General features: G+C 45.6%; 12 non-coding genes and 1 pseudogene across 12 annotated transcripts; all 13 read right to left on the bottom strand.

The window, feature by feature from the left end:
• Positions 1-251: 251 nt before the first annotated feature.
• LOC142287076 (U2 spliceosomal RNA) lies at positions 252-442 on the bottom strand. The gene has a single exon (XR_012748096.1). It is a non-coding gene; the product is annotated as a U2 spliceosomal RNA (small nuclear RNA).
• Positions 443-1,829: 1,387 nt separating this feature from the next.
• LOC142287075 (U2 spliceosomal RNA) lies at positions 1,830-2,020 on the bottom strand. The gene has a single exon (XR_012748095.1). It is a non-coding gene; the product is annotated as a U2 spliceosomal RNA (small nuclear RNA).
• A 1,387-nt stretch (positions 2,021-3,407) lies between these two features.
• Positions 3,408-3,598, bottom strand: LOC142287074 (U2 spliceosomal RNA). Its single transcript, XR_012748094.1, has one exon. It is a non-coding gene; the product is annotated as a U2 spliceosomal RNA (small nuclear RNA).
• Positions 3,599-4,985: 1,387 nt separating this feature from the next.
• LOC142287055 (U2 spliceosomal RNA) lies at positions 4,986-5,181 on the bottom strand. The gene has a single exon (XR_012748078.1). It is a non-coding gene; the product is annotated as a U2 spliceosomal RNA (small nuclear RNA).
• Positions 5,182-5,865: 684 nt separating this feature from the next.
• On the bottom strand, positions 5,866-5,992 carry LOC142287057 (U2 spliceosomal RNA; annotated as a pseudogene).
• Positions 5,993-7,379: 1,387 nt separating this feature from the next.
• On the bottom strand, positions 7,380-7,570 carry LOC142287073 (U2 spliceosomal RNA). Its single transcript, XR_012748093.1, has one exon. It is a non-coding gene; the product is annotated as a U2 spliceosomal RNA (small nuclear RNA).
• Positions 7,571-8,957: 1,387 nt separating this feature from the next.
• LOC142287072 (U2 spliceosomal RNA) lies at positions 8,958-9,148 on the bottom strand. Its single transcript, XR_012748092.1, has one exon. It is a non-coding gene; the product is annotated as a U2 spliceosomal RNA (small nuclear RNA).
• A 1,387-nt stretch (positions 9,149-10,535) lies between these two features.
• LOC142287071 (U2 spliceosomal RNA) lies at positions 10,536-10,726 on the bottom strand. Its single transcript, XR_012748091.1, has one exon. It is a non-coding gene; the product is annotated as a U2 spliceosomal RNA (small nuclear RNA).
• A 1,387-nt stretch (positions 10,727-12,113) lies between these two features.
• Positions 12,114-12,304, bottom strand: LOC142287069 (U2 spliceosomal RNA). Its single transcript, XR_012748090.1, has one exon. It is a non-coding gene; the product is annotated as a U2 spliceosomal RNA (small nuclear RNA).
• A 1,387-nt stretch (positions 12,305-13,691) lies between these two features.
• LOC142287068 (U2 spliceosomal RNA) lies at positions 13,692-13,882 on the bottom strand. Its single transcript, XR_012748089.1, has one exon. It is a non-coding gene; the product is annotated as a U2 spliceosomal RNA (small nuclear RNA).
• Positions 13,883-15,269: 1,387 nt separating this feature from the next.
• Positions 15,270-15,460, bottom strand: LOC142287067 (U2 spliceosomal RNA). Its single transcript, XR_012748088.1, has one exon. It is a non-coding gene; the product is annotated as a U2 spliceosomal RNA (small nuclear RNA).
• Positions 15,461-16,847: 1,387 nt separating this feature from the next.
• LOC142287065 (U2 spliceosomal RNA) lies at positions 16,848-17,038 on the bottom strand. Its single transcript, XR_012748086.1, has one exon. It is a non-coding gene; the product is annotated as a U2 spliceosomal RNA (small nuclear RNA).
• Positions 17,039-18,425: 1,387 nt separating this feature from the next.
• LOC142287064 (U2 spliceosomal RNA) lies at positions 18,426-18,616 on the bottom strand. The gene has a single exon (XR_012748085.1). It is a non-coding gene; the product is annotated as a U2 spliceosomal RNA (small nuclear RNA).
• Between the last annotated feature and the right edge of the window lie 4,499 nt (positions 18,617-23,115).

Raw genomic sequence — 23,115 nt, 5'->3', positions numbered from 1 at the left:
TGATCTAGATAAGACAGAGAACTGCAGCACGGGGACATAGCCGAGTTGGTCAGGTTGAGTGGTGATGAGTTTGCTATTTGGATGAATAAAGAAAGTCAAAAGTGTGAAAGATAAAAAACAAAAGGAGGAAGTGTGAAAAGTGAATGGGCCAAATTGAGGTGCATATGAAGACGTATGCTTTCTTCCAATTCATTAAATCGGGCTAATATGAATCAGGTGAATTGAGTTCTGCTTTTGGAAACTGGGTTAAGAAGGGGTGCACCGTTCCTGGAGGTACTGCAATACCAGGTCAATGCGTGGAGTGGACAGAGCAAGCTCTTTTTCCATCTCCCTGTTCTAAAAATCCATTTAATATATGGTCCCCAGATAGGGGACGTATCAGATATTAAACTGATAAGAACAGATACTACACTTGATCTTAGCCAAAAGGCCGAGAAGCGATAACCAGAATTGGTTTGGGCCTCGAGTGGCACCCTGGCCTATGCCGGACACATCTTAGGGAGAGAGAGCGAGAGGGAGACAAACCCACGCCTACACAAGACATTTTGTCACCCAAGCCAACCCTTGAAAAGGCTGCTTTGCAGAGCCAAAACAAGAAGAATGGTGCGTTTTGCAGCCGCCGCCCACTGCAATGAATCTGAATAACTCCTCCTTTAGGGCGCAAGCAACTCCCCTCCCCCTTGCAGTCTTTCCAATTCACGATACAAAAAGACGGACAGGACAGGTTGCCTGACTTTCCGTCACTGCCACCCTTTGCCATCCTTACCCGTAGAAAGCCCTTTCATCATCCCCAAACCCTAATCTTTTCCCTTTCCTTCCCAGCCCCCAAACCCTGCCCTCTGTACCTTTCTCACCACCCGCTTCCCTTCTCCTGTCATCCCCCTACCACCCGGGAAAAAAAGAGATTGCCCCCTCCTTCCACTAGCCCACCCTCCCACCCAAAGAACAACTTCTTCTGCGCAGCTTGTTTTCTAGGCAGCAGCGCTATTGTGATGTCATCGGGGGGCATTGTGACAAGCCGCCAGTGTTCCGTCTCTTCATGTTGTGCACAGTTCAAACGGAAAATACATCAACAGGCAGACTACAGAAAAGCTTACTATCAAAGGTTAGAGGGGGGCTTTCTCAGAGGGCTTTTTACAGTTTTTCTATTCCCAATTAGCCGTTTAAGTGTACTTATTGAAAGTAGTAATTCTTTCATAGGCCGCCCTTTCTTAGTATTTGACGTTCCTTATATTGCGGTATGAGGCTTCGCAGTAGGTTGCAAACATTCATCACCCATGACTGTCCCCAATTGAGCTCAGAAGCTCAATGTCTATCATGACCTCTCTTTTAGAATGTCCAAGAGCAAGCAAACTATTCCTCCAGGAGAGGGCGCCAACAGACTACTAAAGAGATCATCATTACTCAAAGAAAACCCCAAAAACCAATGCATGATAGGAATAAACAGGTAACTTTCTTTGGAGTGGAAGCGGAGAGATCGCACCAGATGCCAATTCTAGATGTTATCACACCTGTGGTCACTGCAGCAGCAGGTGAATCCACTTTGTCCAAAAGGGATCTATTCCATTCAATTGCAAATGATCTAGATAAGACAGAGAACTGCAGCACGGGGACATAGCCGAGTTGGTCAGGTTGAGTGGTGATGAGTTTGCTATTTGGATGAATAAAGAAAGTCAAAAGTGTGAAAGATAAAAAACAAAAGGAGGAAGTGTGAAAAGTGAATGGGCCAAATTGAGGTGCATATGAAGACGTATGCTTTCTTCCAATTCATTAAATCGGGCTAATATGAATCAGGTGAATTGAGTTCTGCTTTTGGAAACTGGGTTAAGAAGGGGTGCACCGTTCCTGGAGGTACTGCAATACCAGGTCAATGCGTGGAGTGGACAGAGCAAGCTCTTTTTCCATCTCCCTGTTCTAAAAATCCATTTAATATATGGTCCCCAGATAGGGGACGTATCAGATATTAAACTGATAAGAACAGATACTACACTTGATCTTAGCCAAAAGGCCGAGAAGCGATAACCAGAATTGGTTTGGGCCTCGAGTGGCACCCTGGCCTATGCCGGACACATCTTAGGGAGAGAGAGCGAGAGGGAGACAAACCCACGCCTACACAAGACATTTTGTCACCCAAGCCAACCCTTGAAAAGGCTGCTTTGCAGAGCCAAAACAAGAAGAATGGTGCGTTTTGCAGCCGCCGCCCACTGCAATGAATCTGAATAACTCCTCCTTTAGGGCGCAAGCAACTCCCCTCCCCCTTGCAGTCTTTCCAATTCACGATACAAAAAGACGGACAGGACAGGTTGCCTGACTTTCCGTCACTGCCACCCTTTGCCATCCTTACCCGTAGAAAGCCCTTTCATCATCCCCAAACCCTAATCTTTTCCCTTTCCTTCCCAGCCCCCAAACCCTGCCCTCTGTACCTTTCTCACCACCCGCTTCCCTTCTCCTGTCATCCCCCTACCACCCGGGAAAAAAAGAGATTGCCCCCTCCTTCCACTAGCCCACCCTCCCACCCAAAGAACAACTTCTTCTGCGCAGCTTGTTTTCTAGGCAGCAGCGCTATTGTGATGTCATCGGGGGGCATTGTGACAAGCCGCCAGTGTTCCGTCTCTTCATGTTGTGCACAGTTCAAACGGAAAATACATCAACAGGCAGACTACAGAAAAGCTTACTATCAAAGGTTAGAGGGGGGCTTTCTCAGAGGGCTTTTTACAGTTTTTCTATTCCCAATTAGCCGTTTAAGTGTACTTATTGAAAGTAGTAATTCTTTCATAGGCCGCCCTTTCTTAGTATTTGACGTTCCTTATATTGCGGTATGAGGCTTCGCAGTAGGTTGCAAACATTCATCACCCATGACTGTCCCCAATTGAGCTCAGAAGCTCAATGTCTATCATGACCTCTCTTTTAGAATGTCCAAGAGCAAGCAAACTATTCCTCCAGGAGAGGGCGCCAACAGACTACTAAAGAGATCATCATTACTCAAAGAAAACCCCAAAAACCAATGCATGATAGGAATAAACAGGTAACTTTCTTTGGAGTGGAAGCGGAGAGATCGCACCAGATGCCAATTCTAGATGTTATCACACCTGTGGTCACTGCAGCAGCAGGTGAATCCACTTTGTCCAAAAGGGATCTATTCCATTCAATTGCAAATGATCTAGATAAGACAGAGAACTGCAGCACGGGGACATAGCCGAGTTGGTCAGGTTGAGTGGTGATGAGTTTGCTATTTGGATGAATAAAGAAAGTCAAAAGTGTGAAAGATAAAAAACAAAAGGAGGAAGTGTGAAAAGTGAATGGGCCAAATTGAGGTGCATATGAAGACGTATGCTTTCTTCCAATTCATTAAATCGGGCTAATATGAATCAGGTGAATTGAGTTCTGCTTTTGGAAACTGGGTTAAGAAGGGGTGCACCGTTCCTGGAGGTACTGCAATACCAGGTCAATGCGTGGAGTGGACAGAGCAAGCTCTTTTTCCATCTCCCTGTTCTAAAAATCCATTTAATATATGGTCCCCAGATAGGGGACGTATCAGATATTAAACTGATAAGAACAGATACTACACTTGATCTTAGCCAAAAGGCCGAGAAGCGATAACCAGAATTGGTTTGGGCCTCGAGTGGCACCCTGGCCTATGCCGGACACATCTTAGGGAGAGAGAGCGAGAGGGAGACAAACCCACGCCTACACAAGACATTTTGTCACCCAAGCCAACCCTTGAAAAGGCTGCTTTGCAGAGCCAAAACAAGAAGAATGGTGCGTTTTGCAGCCGCCGCCCACTGCAATGAATCTGAATAACTCCTCCTTTAGGGCGCAAGCAACTCCCCTCCCCCTTGCAGTCTTTCCAATTCACGATACAAAAAGACGGACAGGACAGGTTGCCTGACTTTCCGTCACTGCCACCCTTTGCCATCCTTACCCGTAGAAAGCCCTTTCATCATCCCCAAACCCTAATCTTTTCCCTTTCCTTCCCAGCCCCCAAACCCTGCCCTCTGTACCTTTCTCACCACCCGCTTCCCTTCTCCTGTCATCCCCCTACCACCCGGGAAAAAAAGAGATTGCCCCCTCCTTCCACTAGCCCACCCTCCCACCCAAAGAACAACTTCTTCTGCGCAGCTTGTTTTCTAGGCAGCAGCGCTATTGTGATGTCATCGGGGGGCATTGTGACAAGCCGCCAGTGTTCCGTCTCTTCATGTTGTGCACAGTTCAAACGGAAAATACATCAACAGGCAGACTACAGAAAAGCTTACTATCAAAGGTTAGAGGGGGGCTTTCTCAGAGGGCTTTTTACAGTTTTTCTATTCCCAATTAGCCGTTTAAGTGTACTTATTGAAAGTAGTAATTCTTTCATAGGCCGCCCTTTCTTAGTATTTGACGTTCCTTATATTGCGGTATGAGGCTTCGCAGTAGGTTGCAAACATTCATCACCCATGACTGTCCCCAATTGAGCTCAGAAGCTCAATGTCTATCATGACCTCTCTTTTAGAATGTCCAAGAGCAAGCAAACTATTCCTCCAGGAGAGGGCGCCAACAGACTACTAAAGAGATCATCATTACTCAAAGAAAACCCCAAAAACCAATGCATGATAGGAATAAACAGGTAACTTTCTTTGGAGTGGAAGCGGAGAGATCGCACCAGATGCCAATTCTAGATGTTATCACACCTGTGGTCACTGCAGCAGCAGGTGAATCCACTTTGTCCAAAAGGGATCTATTCCATTCAATTGCAAATGATCTAGATAAGACAGAGAACTGCAGCACGGGGACATAGCCGAGTTGGTCAGGTTGAGTGGTGATGAGTTTGCTATTTGGATGAATAAAGAAAGTCAAAAGTGTGAAAGATAAAAAACAAAAGGAGGAAGTGTGAAAAGTGAATGGGCCAAATTGAGGTGCATATGAAGACGTATGCTTTCTTCCAATTCATTAAATCGGGCTAATATGAATCAGGTGAATTGAGTTCTGCTTTTGGAAACTGGGTTAAGAAGGGGTGCACCGTTCCTGGAGGTACTGCAATACCAGGTCAATGCGTGGAGTGGACAGAGCAAGCTCTTTTTCCATCTCCCTGTTCTAAAAATCCATTTAATATATGGTCCCCAGATAGGGGACGTATCAGATATTAAACTGATAAGAACAGATTTTGATTTAATGAAGCTTTCCAAAGCACCGCAAAAAATGCATGACCGAAGTCACACCAAAAACAGTGCAAAGGCTAGGATTCGTGTGGACCCTTCCGTGAGGAGAGGGTCCCCAAAAATCAACCCCGTCCCTCCGAGCCAGAAGGCCACAGCAAGGGTCAGGGATCTTCGGTGCTCCCCCAAGCCGAAGCCTGGTTGAGCCTTGTCGTTGCTCCCAGCGTCCACCCAGGCATCTTACCCAAGTGGAGTAGAGAGCTACTAGTTGTTGGTTTCGCAGCCGAAACTGCCCGGACCGTCAACCGGTGTTAGTTTCTCAGCCCAAGGCTAACCGGACCTCCAACCGGGTGTTGGTTTCTCAGCCGAAGCTGACCCGGACCTCCAACCGGGTGTTGGTTTCTCAGCCGAAGCTGACCCGGACCTCCAACCGGGTGTTGGTTTCTCAGCCGAAGCTGACCCGGACCTCCAACCGGGTGTTGGTTTCTCAGCCCAAAGCTGAACGGACCTCCGACCATGATTATAAAAATTTCCCTTCCTAGCCAGAAGGCTGGGATAGAGCAATATGCTCAGAAAGTATGAAAGGGCAAGGTACGGTGTGCTACAGAGCCCAAGGCTCGCCGGGGTCCCAAGCCAGCAAGCTCAGACTCACTCCAGGGTCGTCAGTCCTGGGGCACATTGCACCATAGCCCCCACACTTACTCAGTCTAATAGCCTCGATCCTGGTAGGGCCATGTTTTCCTCTAGATGAATATACTATACATCCAGAGTACTAGCAAGCGCAACCTTCCAGTGTGCATTGCATCTGCCGAGCCTCACAGATACTACACTTGATCTTAGCCAAAAGGCCGAGAAGCGATAACCAGAATTGGTTTGGGCCTCGAGTGGCACCCTGGCCTATGCCGGACACATCTTAGGGAGAGAGAGCGAGAGGGAGACAAACCCACGCCTACACAAGACATTTTGTCACCCAAGCCAACCCTTGAAAAGGCTGCTTTGCAGAGCCAAAACAAGAAGAATGGTGCGTTTTGCAGCCGCCGCCCACTGCAATGAATCTGAATAACTCCTCCTTTAGGGCGCAAGCAACTCCCCTCCCCCTTGCAGTCTTTCCAATTCACGATACAAAAAGACGGACAGGACAGGTTGCCTGACTTTCCGTCACTGCCACCCTTTGCCATCCTTACCCGTAGAAAGCCCTTTCATCATCCCCAAACCCTAATCTTTTCCCTTTCCTTCCCAGCCCCCAAACCCTGCCCTCTGTACCTTTCTCACCACCCGCTTCCCTTCTCCTGTCATCCCCCTACCACCCGGGAAAAAAAGAGATTGCCCCCTCCTTCCACTAGCCCACCCTCCCACCCAAAGAACAACTTCTTCTGCGCAGCTTGTTTTCTAGGCAGCAGCGCTATTGTGATGTCATCGGGGGGCATTGTGACAAGCCGCCAGTGTTCCGTCTCTTCATGTTGTGCACAGTTCAAACGGAAAATACATCAACAGGCAGACTACAGAAAAGCTTACTATCAAAGGTTAGAGGGGGGCTTTCTCAGAGGGCTTTTTACAGTTTTTCTATTCCCAATTAGCCGTTTAAGTGTACTTATTGAAAGTAGTAATTCTTTCATAGGCCGCCCTTTCTTAGTATTTGACGTTCCTTATATTGCGGTATGAGGCTTCGCAGTAGGTTGCAAACATTCATCACCCATGACTGTCCCCAATTGAGCTCAGAAGCTCAATGTCTATCATGACCTCTCTTTTAGAATGTCCAAGAGCAAGCAAACTATTCCTCCAGGAGAGGGCGCCAACAGACTACTAAAGAGATCATCATTACTCAAAGAAAACCCCAAAAACCAATGCATGATAGGAATAAACAGGTAACTTTCTTTGGAGTGGAAGCGGAGAGATCGCACCAGATGCCAATTCTAGATGTTATCACACCTGTGGTCACTGCAGCAGCAGGTGAATCCACTTTGTCCAAAAGGGATCTATTCCATTCAATTGCAAATGATCTAGATAAGACAGAGAACTGCAGCACGGGGACATAGCCGAGTTGGTCAGGTTGAGTGGTGATGAGTTTGCTATTTGGATGAATAAAGAAAGTCAAAAGTGTGAAAGATAAAAAACAAAAGGAGGAAGTGTGAAAAGTGAATGGGCCAAATTGAGGTGCATATGAAGACGTATGCTTTCTTCCAATTCATTAAATCGGGCTAATATGAATCAGGTGAATTGAGTTCTGCTTTTGGAAACTGGGTTAAGAAGGGGTGCACCGTTCCTGGAGGTACTGCAATACCAGGTCAATGCGTGGAGTGGACAGAGCAAGCTCTTTTTCCATCTCCCTGTTCTAAAAATCCATTTAATATATGGTCCCCAGATAGGGGACGTATCAGATATTAAACTGATAAGAACAGATACTACACTTGATCTTAGCCAAAAGGCCGAGAAGCGATAACCAGAATTGGTTTGGGCCTCGAGTGGCACCCTGGCCTATGCCGGACACATCTTAGGGAGAGAGAGCGAGAGGGAGACAAACCCACGCCTACACAAGACATTTTGTCACCCAAGCCAACCCTTGAAAAGGCTGCTTTGCAGAGCCAAAACAAGAAGAATGGTGCGTTTTGCAGCCGCCGCCCACTGCAATGAATCTGAATAACTCCTCCTTTAGGGCGCAAGCAACTCCCCTCCCCCTTGCAGTCTTTCCAATTCACGATACAAAAAGACGGACAGGACAGGTTGCCTGACTTTCCGTCACTGCCACCCTTTGCCATCCTTACCCGTAGAAAGCCCTTTCATCATCCCCAAACCCTAATCTTTTCCCTTTCCTTCCCAGCCCCCAAACCCTGCCCTCTGTACCTTTCTCACCACCCGCTTCCCTTCTCCTGTCATCCCCCTACCACCCGGGAAAAAAAGAGATTGCCCCCTCCTTCCACTAGCCCACCCTCCCACCCAAAGAACAACTTCTTCTGCGCAGCTTGTTTTCTAGGCAGCAGCGCTATTGTGATGTCATCGGGGGGCATTGTGACAAGCCGCCAGTGTTCCGTCTCTTCATGTTGTGCACAGTTCAAACGGAAAATACATCAACAGGCAGACTACAGAAAAGCTTACTATCAAAGGTTAGAGGGGGGCTTTCTCAGAGGGCTTTTTACAGTTTTTCTATTCCCAATTAGCCGTTTAAGTGTACTTATTGAAAGTAGTAATTCTTTCATAGGCCGCCCTTTCTTAGTATTTGACGTTCCTTATATTGCGGTATGAGGCTTCGCAGTAGGTTGCAAACATTCATCACCCATGACTGTCCCCAATTGAGCTCAGAAGCTCAATGTCTATCATGACCTCTCTTTTAGAATGTCCAAGAGCAAGCAAACTATTCCTCCAGGAGAGGGCGCCAACAGACTACTAAAGAGATCATCATTACTCAAAGAAAACCCCAAAAACCAATGCATGATAGGAATAAACAGGTAACTTTCTTTGGAGTGGAAGCGGAGAGATCGCACCAGATGCCAATTCTAGATGTTATCACACCTGTGGTCACTGCAGCAGCAGGTGAATCCACTTTGTCCAAAAGGGATCTATTCCATTCAATTGCAAATGATCTAGATAAGACAGAGAACTGCAGCACGGGGACATAGCCGAGTTGGTCAGGTTGAGTGGTGATGAGTTTGCTATTTGGATGAATAAAGAAAGTCAAAAGTGTGAAAGATAAAAAACAAAAGGAGGAAGTGTGAAAAGTGAATGGGCCAAATTGAGGTGCATATGAAGACGTATGCTTTCTTCCAATTCATTAAATCGGGCTAATATGAATCAGGTGAATTGAGTTCTGCTTTTGGAAACTGGGTTAAGAAGGGGTGCACCGTTCCTGGAGGTACTGCAATACCAGGTCAATGCGTGGAGTGGACAGAGCAAGCTCTTTTTCCATCTCCCTGTTCTAAAAATCCATTTAATATATGGTCCCCAGATAGGGGACGTATCAGATATTAAACTGATAAGAACAGATACTACACTTGATCTTAGCCAAAAGGCCGAGAAGCGATAACCAGAATTGGTTTGGGCCTCGAGTGGCACCCTGGCCTATGCCGGACACATCTTAGGGAGAGAGAGCGAGAGGGAGACAAACCCACGCCTACACAAGACATTTTGTCACCCAAGCCAACCCTTGAAAAGGCTGCTTTGCAGAGCCAAAACAAGAAGAATGGTGCGTTTTGCAGCCGCCGCCCACTGCAATGAATCTGAATAACTCCTCCTTTAGGGCGCAAGCAACTCCCCTCCCCCTTGCAGTCTTTCCAATTCACGATACAAAAAGACGGACAGGACAGGTTGCCTGACTTTCCGTCACTGCCACCCTTTGCCATCCTTACCCGTAGAAAGCCCTTTCATCATCCCCAAACCCTAATCTTTTCCCTTTCCTTCCCAGCCCCCAAACCCTGCCCTCTGTACCTTTCTCACCACCCGCTTCCCTTCTCCTGTCATCCCCCTACCACCCGGGAAAAAAAGAGATTGCCCCCTCCTTCCACTAGCCCACCCTCCCACCCAAAGAACAACTTCTTCTGCGCAGCTTGTTTTCTAGGCAGCAGCGCTATTGTGATGTCATCGGGGGGCATTGTGACAAGCCGCCAGTGTTCCGTCTCTTCATGTTGTGCACAGTTCAAACGGAAAATACATCAACAGGCAGACTACAGAAAAGCTTACTATCAAAGGTTAGAGGGGGGCTTTCTCAGAGGGCTTTTTACAGTTTTTCTATTCCCAATTAGCCGTTTAAGTGTACTTATTGAAAGTAGTAATTCTTTCATAGGCCGCCCTTTCTTAGTATTTGACGTTCCTTATATTGCGGTATGAGGCTTCGCAGTAGGTTGCAAACATTCATCACCCATGACTGTCCCCAATTGAGCTCAGAAGCTCAATGTCTATCATGACCTCTCTTTTAGAATGTCCAAGAGCAAGCAAACTATTCCTCCAGGAGAGGGCGCCAACAGACTACTAAAGAGATCATCATTACTCAAAGAAAACCCCAAAAACCAATGCATGATAGGAATAAACAGGTAACTTTCTTTGGAGTGGAAGCGGAGAGATCGCACCAGATGCCAATTCTAGATGTTATCACACCTGTGGTCACTGCAGCAGCAGGTGAATCCACTTTGTCCAAAAGGGATCTATTCCATTCAATTGCAAATGATCTAGATAAGACAGAGAACTGCAGCACGGGGACATAGCCGAGTTGGTCAGGTTGAGTGGTGATGAGTTTGCTATTTGGATGAATAAAGAAAGTCAAAAGTGTGAAAGATAAAAAACAAAAGGAGGAAGTGTGAAAAGTGAATGGGCCAAATTGAGGTGCATATGAAGACGTATGCTTTCTTCCAATTCATTAAATCGGGCTAATATGAATCAGGTGAATTGAGTTCTGCTTTTGGAAACTGGGTTAAGAAGGGGTGCACCGTTCCTGGAGGTACTGCAATACCAGGTCAATGCGTGGAGTGGACAGAGCAAGCTCTTTTTCCATCTCCCTGTTCTAAAAATCCATTTAATATATGGTCCCCAGATAGGGGACGTATCAGATATTAAACTGATAAGAACAGATACTACACTTGATCTTAGCCAAAAGGCCGAGAAGCGATAACCAGAATTGGTTTGGGCCTCGAGTGGCACCCTGGCCTATGCCGGACACATCTTAGGGAGAGAGAGCGAGAGGGAGACAAACCCACGCCTACACAAGACATTTTGTCACCCAAGCCAACCCTTGAAAAGGCTGCTTTGCAGAGCCAAAACAAGAAGAATGGTGCGTTTTGCAGCCGCCGCCCACTGCAATGAATCTGAATAACTCCTCCTTTAGGGCGCAAGCAACTCCCCTCCCCCTTGCAGTCTTTCCAATTCACGATACAAAAAGACGGACAGGACAGGTTGCCTGACTTTCCGTCACTGCCACCCTTTGCCATCCTTACCCGTAGAAAGCCCTTTCATCATCCCCAAACCCTAATCTTTTCCCTTTCCTTCCCAGCCCCCAAACCCTGCCCTCTGTACCTTTCTCACCACCCGCTTCCCTTCTCCTGTCATCCCCCTACCACCCGGGAAAAAAAGAGATTGCCCCCTCCTTCCACTAGCCCACCCTCCCACCCAAAGAACAACTTCTTCTGCGCAGCTTGTTTTCTAGGCAGCAGCGCTATTGTGATGTCATCGGGGGGCATTGTGACAAGCCGCCAGTGTTCCGTCTCTTCATGTTGTGCACAGTTCAAACGGAAAATACATCAACAGGCAGACTACAGAAAAGCTTACTATCAAAGGTTAGAGGGGGGCTTTCTCAGAGGGCTTTTTACAGTTTTTCTATTCCCAATTAGCCGTTTAAGTGTACTTATTGAAAGTAGTAATTCTTTCATAGGCCGCCCTTTCTTAGTATTTGACGTTCCTTATATTGCGGTATGAGGCTTCGCAGTAGGTTGCAAACATTCATCACCCATGACTGTCCCCAATTGAGCTCAGAAGCTCAATGTCTATCATGACCTCTCTTTTAGAATGTCCAAGAGCAAGCAAACTATTCCTCCAGGAGAGGGCGCCAACAGACTACTAAAGAGATCATCATTACTCAAAGAAAACCCCAAAAACCAATGCATGATAGGAATAAACAGGTAACTTTCTTTGGAGTGGAAGCGGAGAGATCGCACCAGATGCCAATTCTAGATGTTATCACACCTGTGGTCACTGCAGCAGCAGGTGAATCCACTTTGTCCAAAAGGGATCTATTCCATTCAATTGCAAATGATCTAGATAAGACAGAGAACTGCAGCACGGGGACATAGCCGAGTTGGTCAGGTTGAGTGGTGATGAGTTTGCTATTTGGATGAATAAAGAAAGTCAAAAGTGTGAAAGATAAAAAACAAAAGGAGGAAGTGTGAAAAGTGAATGGGCCAAATTGAGGTGCATATGAAGACGTATGCTTTCTTCCAATTCATTAAATCGGGCTAATATGAATCAGGTGAATTGAGTTCTGCTTTTGGAAACTGGGTTAAGAAGGGGTGCACCGTTCCTGGAGGTACTGCAATACCAGGTCAATGCGTGGAGTGGACAGAGCAAGCTCTTTTTCCATCTCCCTGTTCTAAAAATCCATTTAATATATGGTCCCCAGATAGGGGACGTATCAGATATTAAACTGATAAGAACAGATACTACACTTGATCTTAGCCAAAAGGCCGAGAAGCGATAACCAGAATTGGTTTGGGCCTCGAGTGGCACCCTGGCCTATGCCGGACACATCTTAGGGAGAGAGAGCGAGAGGGAGACAAACCCACGCCTACACAAGACATTTTGTCACCCAAGCCAACCCTTGAAAAGGCTGCTTTGCAGAGCCAAAACAAGAAGAATGGTGCGTTTTGCAGCCGCCGCCCACTGCAATGAATCTGAATAACTCCTCCTTTAGGGCGCAAGCAACTCCCCTCCCCCTTGCAGTCTTTCCAATTCACGATACAAAAAGACGGACAGGACAGGTTGCCTGACTTTCCGTCACTGCCACCCTTTGCCATCCTTACCCGTAGAAAGCCCTTTCATCATCCCCAAACCCTAATCTTTTCCCTTTCCTTCCCAGCCCCCAAACCCTGCCCTCTGTACCTTTCTCACCACCCGCTTCCCTTCTCCTGTCATCCCCCTACCACCCGGGAAAAAAAGAGATTGCCCCCTCCTTCCACTAGCCCACCCTCCCACCCAAAGAACAACTTCTTCTGCGCAGCTTGTTTTCTAGGCAGCAGCGCTATTGTGATGTCATCGGGGGGCATTGTGACAAGCCGCCAGTGTTCCGTCTCTTCATGTTGTGCACAGTTCAAACGGAAAATACATCAACAGGCAGACTACAGAAAAGCTTACTATCAAAGGTTAGAGGGGGGCTTTCTCAGAGGGCTTTTTACAGTTTTTCTATTCCCAATTAGCCGTTTAAGTGTACTTATTGAAAGTAGTAATTCTTTCATAGGCCGCCCTTTCTTAGTATTTGACGTTCCTTATATTGCGGTATGAGGCTTCGCAGTAGGTTGCAAACATTCATCACCCATGACTGTCCCCAATTGAGCTCAGAAGCTCAATGTCTATCATGACCTCTCTTTTAGAATGTCCAAGAGCAAGCAAACTATTCCTCCAGGAGAGGGCGCCAACAGACTACTAAAGAGATCATCATTACTCAAAGAAAACCCCAAAAACCAATGCATGATAGGAATAAACAGGTAACTTTCTTTGGAGTGGAAGCGGAGAGATCGCACCAGATGCCAATTCTAGATGTTATCACACCTGTGGTCACTGCAGCAGCAGGTGAATCCACTTTGTCCAAAAGGGATCTATTCCATTCAATTGCAAATGATCTAGATAAGACAGAGAACTGCAGCACGGGGACATAGCCGAGTTGGTCAGGTTGAGTGGTGATGAGTTTGCTATTTGGATGAATAAAGAAAGTCAAAAGTGTGAAAGATAAAAAACAAAAGGAGGAAGTGTGAAAAGTGAATGGGCCAAATTGAGGTGCATATGAAGACGTATGCTTTCTTCCAATTCATTAAATCGGGCTAATATGAATCAGGTGAATTGAGTTCTGCTTTTGGAAACTGGGTTAAGAAGGGGTGCACCGTTCCTGGAGGTACTGCAATACCAGGTCAATGCGTGGAGTGGACAGAGCAAGCTCTTTTTCCATCTCCCTGTTCTAAAAATCCATTTAATATATGGTCCCCAGATAGGGGACGTATCAGATATTAAACTGATAAGAACAGATACTACACTTGATCTTAGCCAAAAGGCCGAGAAGCGATAACCAGAATTGGTTTGGGCCTCGAGTGGCACCCTGGCCTATGCCGGACACATCTTAGGGAGAGAGAGCGAGAGGGAGACAAACCCACGCCTACACAAGACATTTTGTCACCCAAGCCAACCCTTGAAAAGGCTGCTTTGCAGAGCCAAAACAAGAAGAATGGTGCGTTTTGCAGCCGCCGCCCACTGCAATGAATCTGAATAACTCCTCCTTTAGGGCGCAAGCAACTCCCCTCCCCCTTGCAGTCTTTCCAATTCACGATACAAAAAGACGGACAGGACAGGTTGCCTGACTTTCCGTCACTGCCACCCTTTGCCATCCTTACCCGTAGAAAGCCCTTTCATCATCCCCAAACCCTAATCTTTTCCCTTTCCTTCCCAGCCCCCAAACCCTGCCCTCTGTACCTTTCTCACCACCCGCTTCCCTTCTCCTGTCATCCCCCTACCACCCGGGAAAAAAAGAGATTGCCCCCTCCTTCCACTAGCCCACCCTCCCACCCAAAGAACAACTTCTTCTGCGCAGCTTGTTTTCTAGGCAGCAGCGCTATTGTGATGTCATCGGGGGGCATTGTGACAAGCCGCCAGTGTTCCGTCTCTTCATGTTGTGCACAGTTCAAACGGAAAATACATCAACAGGCAGACTACAGAAAAGCTTACTATCAAAGGTTAGAGGGGGGCTTTCTCAGAGGGCTTTTTACAGTTTTTCTATTCCCAATTAGCCGTTTAAGTGTACTTATTGAAAGTAGTAATTCTTTCATAGGCCGCCCTTTCTTAGTATTTGACGTTCCTTATATTGCGGTATGAGGCTTCGCAGTAGGTTGCAAACATTCATCACCCATGACTGTCCCCAATTGAGCTCAGAAGCTCAATGTCTATCATGACCTCTCTTTTAGAATGTCCAAGAGCAAGCAAACTATTCCTCCAGGAGAGGGCGCCAACAGACTACTAAAGAGATCATCATTACTCAAAGAAAACCCCAAAAACCAATGCATGATAGGAATAAACAGGTAACTTTCTTTGGAGTGGAAGCGGAGAGATCGCACCAGATGCCAATTCTAGATGTTATCACACCTGTGGTCACTGCAGCAGCAGGTGAATCCACTTTGTCCAAAAGGGATCTATTCCATTCAATTGCAAATGATCTAGATAAGACAGAGAACTGCAGCACGGGGACATAGCCGAGTTGGTCAGGTTGAGTGGTGATGAGTTTGCTATTTGGATGAATAAAGAAAGTCAAAAGTGTGAAAGATAAAAAACAAAAGGAGGAAGTGTGAAAAGTGAATGGGCCAAATTGAGGTGCATATGAAGACGTATGCTTTCTTCCAATTCATTAAATCGGGCTAATATGAATCAGGTGAATTGAGTTCTGCTTTTGGAAACTGGGTTAAGAAGGGGTGCACCGTTCCTGGAGGTACTGCAATACCAGGTCAATGCGTGGAGTGGACAGAGCAAGCTCTTTTTCCATCTCCCTGTTCTAAAAATCCATTTAATATATGGTCCCCAGATAGGGGACGTATCAGATATTAAACTGATAAGAACAGATACTACACTTGATCTTAGCCAAAAGGCCGAGAAGCGATAACCAGAATTGGTTTGGGCCTCGAGTGGCACCCTGGCCTATGCCGGACACATCTTAGGGAGAGAGAGCGAGAGGGAGACAAACCCACGCCTACACAAGACATTTTGTCACCCAAGCCAACCCTTGAAAAGGCTGCTTTGCAGAGCCAAAACAAGAAGAATGGTGCGTTTTGCAGCCGCCGCCCACTGCAATGAATCTGAATAACTCCTCCTTTAGGGCGCAAGCAACTCCCCTCCCCCTTGCAGTCTTTCCAATTCACGATACAAAAAGACGGACAGGACAGGTTGCCTGACTTTCCGTCACTGCCACCCTTTGCCATCCTTACCCGTAGAAAGCCCTTTCATCATCCCCAAACCCTAATCTTTTCCCTTTCCTTCCCAGCCCCCAAACCCTGCCCTCTGTACCTTTCTCACCACCCGCTTCCCTTCTCCTGTCATCCCCCTACCACCCGGGAAAAAAAGAGATTGCCCCCTCCTTCCACTAGCCCACCCTCCCACCCAAAGAACAACTTCTTCTGCGCAGCTTGTTTTCTAGGCAGCAGCGCTATTGTGATGTCATCGGGGGGCATTGTGACAAGCCGCCAGTGTTCCGTCTCTTCATGTTGTGCACAGTTCAAACGGAAAATACATCAACAGGCAGACTACAGAAAAGCTTACTATCAAAGGTTAGAGGGGGGCTTTCTCAGAGGGCTTTTTACAGTTTTTCTATTCCCAATTAGCCGTTTAAGTGTACTTATTGAAAGTAGTAATTCTTTCATAGGCCGCCCTTTCTTAGTATTTGACGTTCCTTATATTGCGGTATGAGGCTTCGCAGTAGGTTGCAAACATTCATCACCCATGACTGTCCCCAATTGAGCTCAGAAGCTCAATGTCTATCATGACCTCTCTTTTAGAATGTCCAAGAGCAAGCAAACTATTCCTCCAGGAGAGGGCGCCAACAGACTACTAAAGAGATCATCATTACTCAAAGAAAACCCCAAAAACCAATGCATGATAGGAATAAACAGGTAACTTTCTTTGGAGTGGAAGCGGAGAGATCGCACCAGATGCCAATTCTAGATGTTATCACACCTGTGGTCACTGCAGCAGCAGGTGAATCCACTTTGTCCAAAAGGGATCTATTCCATTCAATTGCAAATGATCTAGATAAGACAGAGAACTGCAGCACGGGGACATAGCCGAGTTGGTCAGGTTGAGTGGTGATGAGTTTGCTATTTGGATGAATAAAGAAAGTCAAAAGTGTGAAAGATAAAAAACAAAAGGAGGAAGTGTGAAAAGTGAATGGGCCAAATTGAGGTGCATATGAAGACGTATGCTTTCTTCCAATTCATTAAATCGGGCTAATATGAATCAGGTGAATTGAGTTCTGCTTTTGGAAACTGGGTTAAGAAGGGGTGCACCGTTCCTGGAGGTACTGCAATACCAGGTCAATGCGTGGAGTGGACAGAGCAAGCTCTTTTTCCATCTCCCTGTTCTAAAAATCCATTTAATATATGGTCCCCAGATAGGGGACGTATCAGATATTAAACTGATAAGAACAGATACTACACTTGATCTTAGCCAAAAGGCCGAGAAGCGATAACCAGAATTGGTTTGGGCCTCGAGTGGCACCCTGGCCTATGCCGGACACATCTTAGGGAGAGAGAGCGAGAGGGAGACAAACCCACGCCTACACAAGACATTTTGTCACCCAAGCCAACCCTTGAAAAGGCTGCTTTGCAGAGCCAAAACAAGAAGAATGGTGCGTTTTGCAGCCGCCGCCCACTGCAATGAATCTGAATAACTCCTCCTTTAGGGCGCAAGCAACTCCCCTCCCCCTTGCAGTCTTTCCAATTCACGATACAAAAAGACGGACAGGACAGGTTGCCTGACTTTCCGTCACTGCCACCCTTTGCCATCCTTACCCGTAGAAAGCCCTTTCATCATCCCCAAACCCTAATCTTTTCCCTTTCCTTCCCAGCCCCCAAACCCTGCCCTCTGTACCTTTCTCACCACCCGCTTCCCTTCTCCTGTCATCCCCCTACCACCCGGGAAAAAAAGAGATTGCCCCCTCCTTCCACTAGCCCACCCTCCCACCCAAAGAACAACTTCTTCTGCGCAGCTTGTTTTCTAGGCAGCAGCGCTATTGTGATGTCATCGGGGGGCATTGTGACAAGCCGCCAGTGTTCCGTCTCTTCATGTTGTGCACAGTTCAAACGGAAAATACATCAACAGGCAGACTACAGAAAAGCTTACTATCAAAGGTTAGAGGGGGGCTTTCTCAGAGGGCTTTTTACAGTTTTTCTATTCCCAATTAGCCGTTTAAGTGTACTTATTGAAAGTAGTAATTCTTTCATAGGCCGCCCTTTCTTAGTATTTGACGTTCCTTATATTGCGGTATGAGGCTTCGCAGTAGGTTGCAAACATTCATCACCCATGACTGTCCCCAATTGAGCTCAGAAGCTCAATGTCTATCATGACCTCTCTTTTAGAATGTCCAAGAGCAAGCAAACTATTCCTCCAGGAGAGGGCGCCAACAGACTACTAAAGAGATCATCATTACTCAAAGAAAACCCCAAAAACCAATGCATGATAGGAATAAACAGGTAACTTTCTTTGGAGTGGAAGCGGAGAGATCGCACCAGATGCCAATTCTAGATGTTATCACACCTGTGGTCACTGCAGCAGCAGGTGAATCCACTTTGTCCAAAAGGGATCTATTCCATTCAATTGCAAATGATCTAGATAAGACAGAGAACTGCAGCACGGGGACATAGCCGAGTTGGTCAGGTTGAGTGGTGATGAGTTTGCTATTTGGATGAATAAAGAAAGTCAAAAGTGTGAAAGATAAAAAACAAAAGGAGGAAGTGTGAAAAGTGAATGGGCCAAATTGAGGTGCATATGAAGACGTATGCTTTCTTCCAATTCATTAAATCGGGCTAATATGAATCAGGTGAATTGAGTTCTGCTTTTGGAAACTGGGTTAAGAAGGGGTGCACCGTTCCTGGAGGTACTGCAATACCAGGTCAATGCGTGGAGTGGACAGAGCAAGCTCTTTTTCCATCTCCCTGTTCTAAAAATCCATTTAATATATGGTCCCCAGATAGGGGACGTATCAGATATTAAACTGATAAGAACAGATACTACACTTGATCTTAGCCAAAAGGCCGAGAAGCGATAACCAGAATTGGTTTGGGCCTCGAGTGGCACCCTGGCCTATGCCGGACACATCTTAGGGAGAGAGAGCGAGAGGGAGACAAACCCACGCCTACACAAGACATTTTGTCACCCAAGCCAACCCTTGAAAAGGCTGCTTTGCAGAGCCAAAACAAGAAGAATGGTGCGTTTTGCAGCCGCCGCCCACTGCAATGAATCTGAATAACTCCTCCTTTAGGGCGCAAGCAACTCCCCTCCCCCTTGCAGTCTTTCCAATTCACGATACAAAAAGACGGACAGGACAGGTTGCCTGACTTTCCGTCACTGCCACCCTTTGCCATCCTTACCCGTAGAAAGCCCTTTCATCATCCCCAAACCCTAATCTTTTCCCTTTCCTTCCCAGCCCCCAAACCCTGCCCTCTGTACCTTTCTCACCACCCGCTTCCCTTCTCCTGTCATCCCCCTACCACCCGGGAAAAAAAGAGATTGCCCCCTCCTTCCACTAGCCCACCCTCCCACCCAAAGAACAACTTCTTCTGCGCAGCTTGTTTTCTAGGCAGCAGCGCTATTGTGATGTCATCGGGGGGCATTGTGACAAGCCGCCAGTGTTCCGTCTCTTCATGTTGTGCACAGTTCAAACGGAAAATACATCAACAGGCAGACTACAGAAAAGCTTACTATCAAAGGTTAGAGGGGGGCTTTCTCAGAGGGCTTTTTACAGTTTTTCTATTCCCAATTAGCCGTTTAAGTGTACTTATTGAAAGTAGTAATTCTTTCATAGGCCGCCCTTTCTTAGTATTTGACGTTCCTTATATTGCGGTATGAGGCTTCGCAGTAGGTTGCAAACATTCATCACCCATGACTGTCCCCAATTGAGCTCAGAAGCTCAATGTCTATCATGACCTCTCTTTTAGAATGTCCAAGAGCAAGCAAACTATTCCTCCAGGAGAGGGCGCCAACAGACTACTAAAGAGATCATCATGATAACACAAAAACCATTCATTCACATAACAATAAAAACTGACACTGGACACAAAATTCATTGGTAAATTATTGGCCGTGCTAATTTATTAAGAGTAACCTGAATTTATTATCAAACAATTAACCCTTTGTATTAACATTCCAAACACATATATAATTCCATAAACCATAAACCAGAATCCACTCAGACATCTGAGCGATTTTCCCCCTCTAATAAACAGCACGACAACATATTCATAAATTACAGTAAAAAAGCCAAACAATAAGGGAGGGAGGGTGGGGTAACTTCTTTCTCTTCATCAGCTGGACTGACCCAGCTGACGAAAACCCAAGATATTTATACCTAAAATGCTTGCATAATAAATTCTAATAACCAACCCCTGCTATTCAAACTGGCGCGCAAACAGCTGATTGGTCCCCCAATCAGCTGCTCACGTTGCCAGGCAGAAAACCCTCATACCACAGAAGCTAATTAACCCTTTCACCTATAAAAACATTACTACCCTGAATTAGGTTTTGTGCTATCATGAAAATCTCCGTGCTAGGCGCTAACGGGATTAAACATGATAACACAAAAACCATTCATTCACATAACAATAAAAACTGACACTGGACACAAAATTCATTGGTAAATTATTGGCCGTGCTAATTTATTAAGAGTAACCTGAATTTATTATCAAACAATTAACCCTTTGTATTAACATTCCAAACACATATATAATTCCATAAACCATAAACCAGAATCCACTCAGACATCTGAGCGATTTTCCCCCACCAGGACACTAATCGCTATTAGTGTCCCCCCACACAAACGCACAGCCATCTTTCAACAATTCCTTGCAAACCCACATTAAATATATCAACGCCTATGTCAGACAGGTGTACCCCGTCACTTCTATATAACCCTACTAAAAACCCTTCCAAATCCACATGGCGAAAAGAAAAATCACCAATGACTCTGCAAAACTTTTCCATGGACCGATTGACCCTCTTCCTAATTTTTTCAAGAAATAAAAAACCTCCCAATGTCCATGCAATCCTAGGTATAATTTCCGAAAAAACTAAACATACATTAGGCAAAAAATTTTTAATAAAAATAATGTCCCGTTGCATTTGTGCTATCAGCTCCAACGTTTTTATTTTACCAACATCGTTACCACCTAAATGTAGGATAATTAAGTCCGGAACTGGAGTGGAATACATCCTTTTCTTCAGCTCACTGACCAGTTGAGCCCATCTCATTCCTCTGGAACCAAACCAATGAATATTAATGTGATCAAATGCAAATGTTAAATTTTCAGTGTAAGTACGCATTGCAGCTCTCTTCTGAGCCCAATATACATATGAATGCCCAACAATCCAAACGATCATGGGTTCTGAAAATTCAAGCATTCAAGAATTAACCATGAGCTCAGGACGAACATAAATTTTATAGCGACCCGAATTCCATCTACCCAACTGCATGATTCTTTTTCCTGTCAATCCCAACGAAGCGGCGACAGTAGCAGCGCCAATCCGGAAGGAATGAGAAGAAATTCTATAATGAGCCATACCTAAATGTATTAAGCACCGCTTTAACAATGCTCCAAACTGAAATTTTGTAGCTGGTATACCGGAAGAATGAATAAACAATGGACCGTTAACCGGGGGGCGCAACGAGACCCAAAGCCGCAAGTTCTGTACTGGACAAACAAGGGAATCCTTCACACAAGACAACTTAATCCAATGCCCTTTTCCCTCTTGATCGGTCTTAGACACCGCAATAAAAATAAAACAATACGATTTGAATACTCTAACATCTTGTATCTTCAAGCCCCCTAACTTGTTTTTACTAAGAGACATCAACTCGCCAATCCTAAGAGCAGCAAAGAAAGCCAAAGCAAACGCAGCTCTAAATAAACTGGCCTCGAAAAAATCCTTACAAACAACTCCAAGAGACTGCCATAACTTCAATAACATATCAAAAGAGATCGGGCGCCTATCGTCCGGACGGCAATTGCTTCTTTTTAACCCTTTAAGCGCCTGCTTGACAGCAAAGAAGGAAATCAAAGACTCACTACCATACAATTTAAGAAAAAATGAAATTCCAGCAAGCGCCTTATGCAATGCAGAATAGCTAACGCCATTAGACAACCCATACTGTATATACTCCAAAGCGGTTGACACTTCAGCAACATAACCACAAAAATTCCTTGCTCTACAAAATTCCAACCATCTCTCCCATGCGGCGGTATAAGCTGACCAAGTGCTTGCCGCAATAGAGTTCCTAATAAACTTTGGGATCAAATCCAAAGAATGTCCCATAACTCCACCGGGAAACACAGTCTTATCCCTTCCTCTGGCAACTCTGTGTTTCTGGACTCTAACCGCTGTAAGAAATAAGGACATGAAAATTCTAAGCAATCGCTAACCAAAAAAGCCTTCAACCAAATGTTGAATCTAAAGCAAAGAAAAACTATCCGCCTCAATACCTTTGCGGCCCATATACATTTTGATGATAAAGTATTAATACAAAAAACTACTCCTTTATCCATTGACTGAAAAGCAATGCGCCTATTAGCTAAATCATTACCCCACAAAGACAGAACCACTAAAATAGCAAATAATTCAACCACTAATCTCCTAACATTCAAACCTAATTGACACCATTTTTCCGGCCATGACTCCGCACACCAACTCTCCTCAAAACTGACTAAAAACCCTGCATCAGCATCCACATGAAGCTCAACTTGCAATTCTTTTGCAAAACAAAAAACCTCCTGAAAGCAGCTAATACCATTAAACTCCGACAAAAACTGCCGCCAAACCAACAGATCAGATCTCATCTCGGCTGAAATTCTAATATGCGCGTTACTGGATGTAAAACCCCTCATACTATCATACAACCTTCTACAAAAAACCCGCCCCATCGGGATGATTTTTAACGCAAAATTCAAAGAACCCACTAAGCACTGCATCTCTCTTAGCGTCACCTTCTTCTTACACACCATAGAATCCACCAAACCTTGCAATTTTATTAGCTTGTCAGCTGGCAAGCTACATTGCATAGCCACTGAATCAATGGAAATCCCTAAAAATTCTAAACTATGACAAGGAGAGACTGTCTTCTCCTCTGCCACTGGGATTCCAAAAAACTTCATCAACGACAAAAATTTATGTAACAAAACAAAACAAACATCTGAACTTCCAGAACCTACAAAAAAGAAATCATCCAGGTAGTGCAAGATACCGCCATTAGGGACAGCTTCCTGTACTACCCACTCTAAAAATGAAGAAAAACATTCAAAATAAAAACAGGACAAAGAAAACCCCATAGGAAGACACCTGTCAAATTAAAAACTGCCTCCAAAAGAAAACCCCAAAGAATTAAAACCCCTTGGGTGAACCGGTAATAAGCGAAAAGCTGATTTTATATCCGATTTAGCTAATAGCGCTCCCTGACCAAACTTCCTTACCAGATCCACTGCCATATCGAACGTAGCGTAATGAACTGACGCTACAGCTTTATCTACTTCATCATTGACAGATTGCCCCTTGGGGT

This window comes from Anomaloglossus baeobatrachus, unplaced genomic scaffold (assembly GCF_048569485.1).
Source record: "Anomaloglossus baeobatrachus isolate aAnoBae1 unplaced genomic scaffold, aAnoBae1.hap1 Scaffold_709, whole genome shotgun sequence".
Lineage (NCBI taxonomy): Eukaryota > Metazoa > Chordata > Amphibia > Anura > Aromobatidae > Anomaloglossus > Anomaloglossus baeobatrachus.
Note: the sequence above shows the minus strand (reverse complement) of the source record. Positions and strands in the feature narration are given on the sequence as shown.